The 9,839-nt window shown below is 47.1% G+C and overlaps 2 non-coding genes across 2 annotated transcripts; one reads left to right on the plus strand and one right to left on the minus strand.

Moving 5' to 3' along the window:
• Positions 1–3,225: 3,225 nt before the first annotated feature.
• TRNAS-AGA (transfer RNA serine (anticodon AGA)) lies at positions 3,226–3,307 on the minus strand. Its single transcript has one exon. It is a non-coding gene; the product is annotated as a tRNA-Ser (tRNA).
• Positions 3,308–4,440: 1,133 nt separating this feature from the next.
• On the plus strand, positions 4,441–4,523 carry TRNAS-AGA (transfer RNA serine (anticodon AGA)). Its single transcript has one exon. It is a non-coding gene; the product is annotated as a tRNA-Ser (tRNA).
• The last annotated feature ends 5,316 nt before the right edge of the window (positions 4,524–9,839 follow it).

The raw sequence follows: 9,839 nt of genomic DNA on the forward strand, positions 1-9,839 counted from the left end.
ACCCGATGTGCCAGGCAATCCCCCACTAGGACACTACGTGGGTGCAAGTGCTGCTTGTGTGCGTGTGCTCAGGGTGGGGGCCGCGAGGGGATTGCGGCGTTTGCAGAGTTGCTCCGTGGTCGTGGCACCACAAGCGCCGCGGTGAGAGAAGCGTACCGGAGAGGTCGGGATTTTTGTTGAGTTGAGTTTGAAAGTTAAGGAGTTTATACGCACACAAGAAATTGGAGAGCATCCTTGAGTACAATCATGAGGGGTAACGCCACACTGAGGCCGGTGTCTGCTATGCGCAATACGGGCAGTCCTCAACCGACAAATAGGTTCCGTTCCAGAGACCCATTCGTAAGTGGGTTTGTTCATATCTTGGAACTAAATATGTAATTGTACGTACTGTACATAAAACATCTTGTGGTTCAACAAAAGAGGGACACTCAATAATAAAGGTTGCACATTTGCATGTCACACTGTAATACATACTATAAAGTAAATAAAACAAAGCAAAGTAGCACGAAAAGAAAAATAATCAGTTTTACTTTCATTTACCTCGAGTCCTCATGCTCGCTTGCTTGTTGGAAGGGGCGCATTGAGTCCCCACAATTGCACACACGATCCCCTGTATACCCTTAACAGACTGGTGGGGCAAGTGCTGTTAGCAAGCACCTATGAAGGCCGGCACGTCACACGAGGGGGTGGGTGGCCAACACCATGCCCGGCCACCTTTGTCTCCCTCGTGGCGATATTTACAGAGACGCATCAGGTACTCATTTGAGGCTGAGGCGACCGAAGGGAGTCCCAGGACCGGTTCAGATAATCGTCACTGGTGTTGGCTGTGAGCGAGGAATCGAATCCGAGTCGTCAGGAGCGTAGCGGAGTGCGCTAACCGCTACACTACTGCTCCACACTACACAAAAACGCACACAATCCCTTACACACACGTGTAAGTGAACACACACTCTGAGCGGGATTCTGGGACTGATTAACATATCGCGGTGGATCGGTCCGCCGAACAAAATAGTTCAGCTGTTTGGGGCGTACACACGACTGGACGTTCACAAGTCAGATGGTTAAAATTAGTAACATCTTATGGCGGTTCATTCGTAAGTGCCTGTGCAATGAGATGTGGTTGTGTGTGCGTATGCATGTTTGAACTTCTTTCACACCGTACTTAGCCAATCGTGTTAATCGGAGGTGCGGGGCAAGGACAACAAACTAAACACAAAAAGTGTGCACATTTCGAGGGACTTTGGGGTCACCATTACAGTTGAGTCACACTACACAACTCTCAAAGAGGCTGACTACTGAAAGCTGGCACAATTATGGAATCTGAGTTGCAGTGAACTTGTGTGCCGAGTATTGTGTGCTGAGAGTTGTGTTATACAGGTAGGAACAACAGGTTCCATACTGCCCACCAGGGATTATTTGTCTGTCGTGCATACCATGGCCCCACCCCACCAGAGCCCTCCCATTGGCTCGGGGGCGCCGACCAATGGGAGCGGTGGGTTGGAGTTGGTGGAGGGGGGGGGGTTAGTGGTGGAACTGGGGGAGGATGGCTCCATTCATAAAATGGAAGCCTTGAAAAGAAAAAAGCGGATATTTTTGCCTCATGTTTATTTCAACATTCCCAGCCTTAAGGTGATTCAGTTTGTCCAAAAAGCAAATATATTCCTTGTAAAAGGTAAAACAAATTAATGCATTTTTAGGTGAACATGAAGCATATAAATTAACCCCCCCCCCCCAATAAAATATACTTTACGGAGTATTATATGACAATGCATATTACAGGTAGGAACAACAGTTCCACACTGCCCACCAGGGATTATTTGTCTGTCTGTCTGTCGTGCATAGCCACGTCCTCGATTTGTATTTCATAGAGCGCTTCGGGCGGGCTCAGCACCACGTGACGCGCCACCCCACGCAGCTTGCGCCGCGCGACACGGATCGCACGAATGCGCTGTCCAACCAAGTTCCTACCTGCCCACTCCGAAGGAACGTGTTTTTATTTTGCGATTCGGTGAGGACTGGCTGAATTTCATAACCAGTTTAGTTTGCATTGCGTGTATATATGTTTTTTATACATTTAAAAAAATTAAATCTGGTAATGAAGTGAGTTAAGTGGACATGTTCCTTCGAAGTGGGCAGGTAGGAACTTGGTAGGACAGCGCATACGTGCACGACATAAAAAGAATCCCTGGTGGGCAGTGTGGAACCTGTTGTTCCTACCTGTATAAGTGTAGTGTAGTGTATCGTGTCGTATATACTGTAGTGTGTAGGTTAAACGTTGAGTTTTATAAGGGCACCACAGATTGACCAGCCCCTCCCCACCCAGCCCCACTCCTCTCACCCCCCACCCTCCCCACCCAGCCCCTCCCCAACCAGCCCCTCCCCACCCTCCCCTCCCAGCCCCACCCACCCAGCCCCTCCCCACCCAGCCCCACCCTCCCCACCCAGCCACTCCCCACCGTCCCTTCCCCACCCAGCCCCACCCTTCCCACCTAGCCCCTCCCTCCCCACCCTCCCCTCTCCACCCAGCCCTACCCCTCCCACCCCCAACTGAATCACATTAAGGCTGGGAATGTTGAAAGAAACACGAGGCAAAAAGATCCGCTTTTTTATTTTCAAGGCTTCCATTTTATGAATGGAGCCACCCTCCCCCAGTTCCATTTTGTGAATGAAACATCGCCCGTCTCCTCATTGGCCCGAGTCGCGGCGGTGCCCCCCCCCCCACCACTAACCCCCCCCCCCCTCTACCAACCCCAACCCACCGCTTCCATTGGTCGGCGCCCCCGAGCCAATGGGAGGGCTCTGGTGGGGCGGGGCCATGCACGACAGACAGACAAATAATCCCTGGTGGGCAGTGTGGAACTGTTGTTCCTACCTGTATTAAACAATATTTAACAGCTGAAGTTTCCTGCAATGATTCTTCTGCATATCACATAGAGAGGCCAGATAGGCGGATTGAGCCATTTATAAATCATCATGCGTGATCTATCTACTGCTGGATAACGGACTAGTTCGGTTGACACCGTCCGTTTCAAACCATCATCTCACTCTCCGTTCTCATCAGCGGTCGCCTCTCATGAGAGTTTTGCTCCTTTTATGCTGCCCTTTCATCACCCGTCTCGTCCATCGTCCGTCATCTCTGCTCATCTCATCATCACGAGTCTCTCTGCAAATTCTGCACGTGCTTTCAGAAAAGAAAAGTGGAAAATAAATAAAACAAAATTATTGCGTAGTCGGCAGGATTCGAACCTGCGCAGGGAGACCCCAATGGATTTCTAGTCCATCGCCTTAACCGCTCGGCCACGACTACCTTGCACGGGCAACTTCACATGGGCGTAACTGACCGCACACCTGTGGAAATTCAATCGCTATCCATCCACCCATGATGATGATGACGATCGTCATCCTGTACTGTCCGTCATTATCAATAGCCAGGTTCTGTTATCAATCATCATAATCAGCTTCAGTAGCAACGGCATCAGCAGCCTTCATCGCGCAGTGAAAAGACAATGGTTGCTGTTGATGATAATGCTGATGATGTTGAAGACGGATAACGGATGATGAGGATTGAGAATTTAACAAAACTTGGCCGATAGTAAATATGAACGAGGTGACTGATGATCATAATGGACAATGGATAATAGATGATCAATATATACAATGGCGAGTGCTGCAACTAATGAAGACAATCTTGATTTTGAAGCTTTCGTGACTGCAGGAATCCATACTCTTTGGAGCTCTCGGTAAGTCACGTAGGTATAACATAAAATTAATCACGACGTTTCGATCGCAACACAAGCGGTCGTCCTCAGGCGGCAAAAATACAATCCAGCAGTGGAACTGCTGAACCAGCGAGAGAGCTGTTACAGCAAGACGTTATATATGTTGCGATGGACAAGCAAGCGGGGTCTGAGCTGGAAAGGAATTCCATCCACGGACGTAAGCACGTCAGTTGTGTTAATGGGGGAGATTAGGGATAGAGGGATTAGGGAGGGGATTAGCATGAATGAGCTTCCGTCGCCACATACGAGTATCATGCCCGCATATGCGCACAACAGCAGTGTAAATGAGAGATTAGTACCATTAGAGGTGCAATCCAAAGGACATATGAGCATGGGAGTGCAATCCAAAGGGCATGTGAGACTGAGGGTGAAGACAATTATGAAATGTCTGTTGATGCTGCTCCTGGTGGTGGTGGTGATTAATAAGAGACAAAGGTTGATGATGATAATGATTATAAAATGGCTGATGGCGATCACCGCAATCCTCAAGCTTCGTCAGTGCATCAACACTGTAGAGGTCAAGTAGACTGTGACAGTGTGGAGGTCCACAGCGGGCTCTGACACTGCACAGCTGCACGCATTCCCCGTGCTGTGGCAGCTGCTGTTGATGGCTCCGATGCCACGCGAGTCTCGGCAAGGCCTCCACCTGTGCAAGTGCAAGGTAGTCGTGGCCGAGCGGTTAAGGCTGATGGACTAGAAATCCATTGGGGCCTCCCCGCGCAGGTTCAAATCCTGCCGACTACGCAATAAGTGTTTGCCTTAGCTCGAGCATTTTTTGTTTACAGCCCCTCCCCACCCTCCCCACCGTCCCCTCCCCACCCAGCCCCTCCACTCCCCACCTAGCCCCTCCCTCCCCACCCAGCCCCTCCGCACCCTCCCCTCTCCACCCAGCCCCACCCCTCCCACCCCAACTGAATCACCTTAAGGCTGGGAATGTTGAAAGAAACACGAGGCAAAAAGATCCGCTTTTTTTCTTTTCAAGGCTTCCATTTTATGAATGGAGCCACCCTCCCCCAGTTCCATTTTGTGAATGAAACATCGCCCGTCTCCTCATTGGCCCGAGTCGCGGCGGTGCCCCCCCACCACTAACCCCCCCCTCTACCAACCCACCGCTCCCATTGGTCGGCGCCCCCGAGCCAATGGGAGGGCTCTGGTGGGGCGGGGCCATGCACGACAGACAGACAAATAATCCCTGGTGGGCAGTGTGGAACTGTTGTTCCTACCTGTATAATTGTTTGGTTCACTCTGACCACAGAGCACCTCCAAAACTCACCTCTTTAAACTGGCCTTCATCCCCGAGTTCTCCCCATTTACCCTTGTTCTGTTAATTCATGCTTTCCATATATAGCCAGCCTGCCCTGTCGCTCTCCTCCCGTGAATCCTAACGAGTGGAGAGGTCGGCTAATTAGACAAGAATAACAAAAGAAAATATTTAAAAATAGTTTTTTTTAAAACACACTTTAATGAAATGTACCGTACTCGTAATGGCAGAACTCCACGACTCCAGGAAGTGGCCCCACAGCTTGCCATAACGTAAGGGCCCGGGGTGATTTACAGGCAACGTGAGTTGAGCGTGGACAATTAGACCCGTAAAAAAGATTGTTTAAATGTATTTTATTTTATTTTTAATGATGGAATATAGTATTGTCATCAGTATGACATAAATATACCAAGTTTGCAGTCGATAGCACATTTGGAAGCAGTGGCGGCTCCTGCAAAATCTCTCAGGGGGGGCAAATGTCTGGATGATTCTATATATGAAGCTTTCGTGACTGCAAGGATTCATATTCTTAGGTTTTTTCGGTAAAGTCACGTAGGTAAAACATTAAAATTAATAAAAGTCTGGATGATTGATAAGGATAAGGTCCACCCATGCAATGGATAAATTAACAGCTTAAGCATGTAAAGGCAACTTCACTTCTTTAATATTAATGAAAAATAAAGTGACTCTTACAATACATCTTGTTTGTTTCTATCTCACTATTATTACAATCCACTCAGTTTCTTGTATTAAAGATTCCACTAGATGGCGACAAATGATATTGTTGACCGAAACGTGCTTACGTATGATGACGTAAGCACGTTAGTGCGAGCCCTCCCGGAAGCCATAGAGAATGCATTGCAGCGCCCGCCGTTCGAAAAAAAACATCTTTGAATGTAAGTCTATGGGAACACTGGGCGATTCTCAGCCAGAGTGAAATCGCCCATAAAGAGGCGGTACTCCACAGAACGTGACATGACGCTGATTGGACTATATCCAGAGGCACAGTAACGGCTGAGATTGGTGGTGCGTCGCCCAATCGCCCTTAATGAAGAAACCGCCCCTGTTTGGAAGTGGGTATAAATTGAATTACAAGATTTTTTAAGGATACGACAACAGACGAACTGAGTTAAATGAAAGCGTGTAAAATAATACGTTTGGAGATGACGAGTCCTCCTGAGAAGTGGGCGACTCCACAACAAATGAGCACTAGAGGTTTGTGAAACTGCAACGATTTATTTCAAAGTGTCATTCCAAGGAGCATGGCCAGACACGTCCTCATCGCCCTCAATGTCACCCAACACCTCGGCTCAGTCCCTCACCACGGAACCCATCCCAAATCTTAATTATGATAACAGCCTCTTATATTTAAGAACATTTAACATACAATTCACAACAAATATTTTAAACGAAGCAATGCGTACTTGTATAAGTATCATTAATAATACAGCAATTATCGACGTACAATTATATGTATCATATGTAAATTAGGGAAATCATATTTTACTGACAATAAATATATAAAAAGTATTCTTTCTTGTATCCGAATCACTTTTTCTGTTCACCCCATAAACTCAATGTTAAATTCAGGCTGCAAGCTGCCCATTTTGTGCATTCCCAAATGAACAGCACAATGCAACACAATAACACCAAATGTTATCAACTATCACAAAAACAACTTCTATTTTCATCACTAAAACATTCGAATTATCTTCCAACTCCGTCATATCTATTGATTCGAGTTAGATTGTAAAAAAATAAGCAAGTTATAAACAACCGTGAATACAATAAAATACCTGGCATGAATTACCCGCGCAACAAAAACCAAACACAATAAAAAAAAAGTTAACATTTCATATCTGCAATGATTACCAGACACACCGCTATCACACTCCATGTAACACAACACCTCAACTCAGTCCCTCTGATGATGGTATTGAGCACCATTGTTCATATTCTAGACCCATTTATTATACTAAATCAACTTGAATATCGGTCTTGTGAACATCTTCATCACCGCCAATAACTCAATCAACAGACAATTAACCCTACTGGTTCGCTATCATTCGATTAACATTCGAGTAATATTAATTTAAGTTATATTTCATTATACTTTCCACCGCCACCACCCAACACAGCCAATTAGCAAGGTTTGTCACGTAAACAAAACATGCCAATTCGTTATTAGTGCAGCACACCGGTCTGTTGGTATGTAAACCCACAACATTTACAATTCGAGTACGACGTTTCGCCAGTAATTAAAGCTAGCATCAGGTGGCAGCCAGAATTGTGGCGAAATCCTCCTGTTTGATGTGGCAAATGTCCATAACACATTGGACCCTTTGCTAAGACCTGGGGCCCAAAAATCGAATGGCTTACAAAATTTAAGAACAATGCATAGGTCACAAATATTTGCATTTTCGATTCCACGTGGCTGACGACGTGGCCGGTAGGCCTCCCGATGTAAATGAGACTTGAGATTCCAAGAAAACAGCAAACTCCACCGTCCTGCTTTTCCCTACTCCTCACACTGTTGTTCCTCACATGTTCTAGAGAAACCTAGGGGCAACTTGTCACGCTGTGGGAAAACAATGTTTTAGAATTTTAACTTGACTTGAAGCTTTCGTGACTGCAGGCATTACTCTTTGGCTCTTTCGGGAAAGTCACGTAGAAATAAAATAAATTAAATAATAGAATGCAATCGTCATGTCTCTGTGTTGTCTCTCTGCTTGTGTGTCTGTCTGTGTGTACATGATGACGGTTGCTTGTGTTGCAATCGAAACGTCGTGTTCTATTATTTAATTTATTGTCTTTCTACGTGACTTTACCGAAAGAACCAAAGCGTTTTAGAATGATCTTAACCAGGTTTTGATTGGCGGCGTCAGAGGACCCACGCGTGCCACCCGTCCGCAAACTTCGCGGGGCAGGGGCAGAGGTCGCAAACGGGTTTTGATTCCTTACCCGTACACGTACCCGGCCGCACCAGGGTCGCAAACGGGTACCCGTACCCGGTCGTACCCGTACCCTACCCGGCCGGGTACGGGTAAGGTACGGGTATCGGGTACCTGATTGCGACCTCTGGGATGAAGCCATGTTGCAGGCGCGGGTGGGTTGATTCTAGGAAGTTGAATTGTGAGAAGAGACAAGACGTTGGGAAATGAGTGACAAACAGTTACTCACCAGTGACTCACGGTCTACCCGTACCCGTATCCGGCTGCACCAGGGTCGCAAACTGGCACCCGTACACGTACCCGGCCGGGTACGGGTAGCCGGGTATCGGGTAGGGTACGGGTATCGGGTACCCGGTTGCGACCTCTGGGCAGGGGGCACGGGGAGGAGGGGGGGAGCCCCGCCCCTCCCAATTCAAAGGCCAACCCCGATGGCGATTACACAACACCTGAAGACTCCTTTGAGTGACTAAGTTCATCTGGGGACAAACAGTTATTTGTCGATGTTTTATCCTCAGAGATGGAATTTAGGCAAGTTCCGTTGTAGATTATTCGACTCAATTATTGATGGTGTAATCGAACACCAGGATCTTAGGAGTGACAAGTCAGCGACCTTTGAGTCACCCTGCTACCAGGGTTATACACCTTATTTAAACAAATGATTTGCTGTGCATACCTTTGTTTAAGCAGATTATTTTATTGACGAATGCGCTTTCGTTCCTTTTTTAAAAGTAAATTTGCTGATGATGCCTTGTGCAATCCAGCGGAGGGAGAACGATCATGGGCAGTGCGGAAAAATAAACGTTGTGAACCTGGACTCAGATAAGGGGTGTAACGTCAACAACTCGTGATGGATGAGGTGGCAGAGCGCGTGACACACGGTCCGTGTTTTAACGTCACCTGCACTCCGATTAACGGCACCGATCGTGCCGTATTTTAGAGCCCTCGATTGTGAAACGTTAAGTTGAAGTGCATCGTGCGCGGGTCCACGTGCCTTTTCGTATCGTCATTCCGAGCCACACTTTTCACTTTCATCCGGTTACCACCCTAAAAAATGCCGAATGATTACACTTTAGGGAGAGTGATGGCGTCTGGGTTACTTATGCGCGACGTTATAAACCTAGACATTTAAAAAAATTGATTTCTGGCCAACATTCGGTAGAGAGTTACATCAGACCCAATCCGAGGCTACCCACACCCCTTAACCAACCCACACTGACGAGCGCTATGAAGTGTGTTCCAGCATTCCGAGCGACCAACGTTGTGTAGGGCGGCCTTGATCCAGCAGTGGATTGACAAAGGGCGATCAAATATTGTTTTCATAATTTTTATTACACTTGCAACCTGCATCATGCAAGGCTGCAGTGTTCTTCATTGCAAGGCCCGCTGGTCACTGGCGGTCCCTGGTGGCATTTTTGTGCGGCCCCCGACAATACACAACGTGTTAAAACACCCCCCCCCCCCATCATGCTGTCAAACCGCCAATGGTTTCAAATGTGTGGCGGCCCTCACACTGGTGATGTCTTATCGGCGAAAGTGGCCCCTTTCTGGAAATTACTGAAGAACACTGATATAAGGCTACATGGGGAGTGCATTGTACTTTGGAAAAAAAAATCACATGCATCTCATTCGTTCTGTGTTAACGGTCCTAACCAGTCGAATCCCATCACTTAAAACAATGTCCCTGGTTACTGCTCCATGTTGAATCACAATGTGATGGTGAGATGTCGATTCGGTGCGATAACTCCACTTGTAGTTGTACTGAGCATATATCTATATTCTTAGGGATCCATACTCTTGGTTCTTTCGGTAAAGTCACGTAGAAGGGAAAAATAAAATAATAAAAATAAA

This window comes from Lethenteron reissneri, chromosome 42 (assembly GCF_015708825.2).
Source record: "Lethenteron reissneri isolate LAM-NWPU_2019-01 chromosome 42, ASM1570882v1, whole genome shotgun sequence".
NCBI lineage: Eukaryota > Metazoa > Chordata > Hyperoartia > Petromyzontiformes > Petromyzontidae > Lethenteron > Lethenteron reissneri.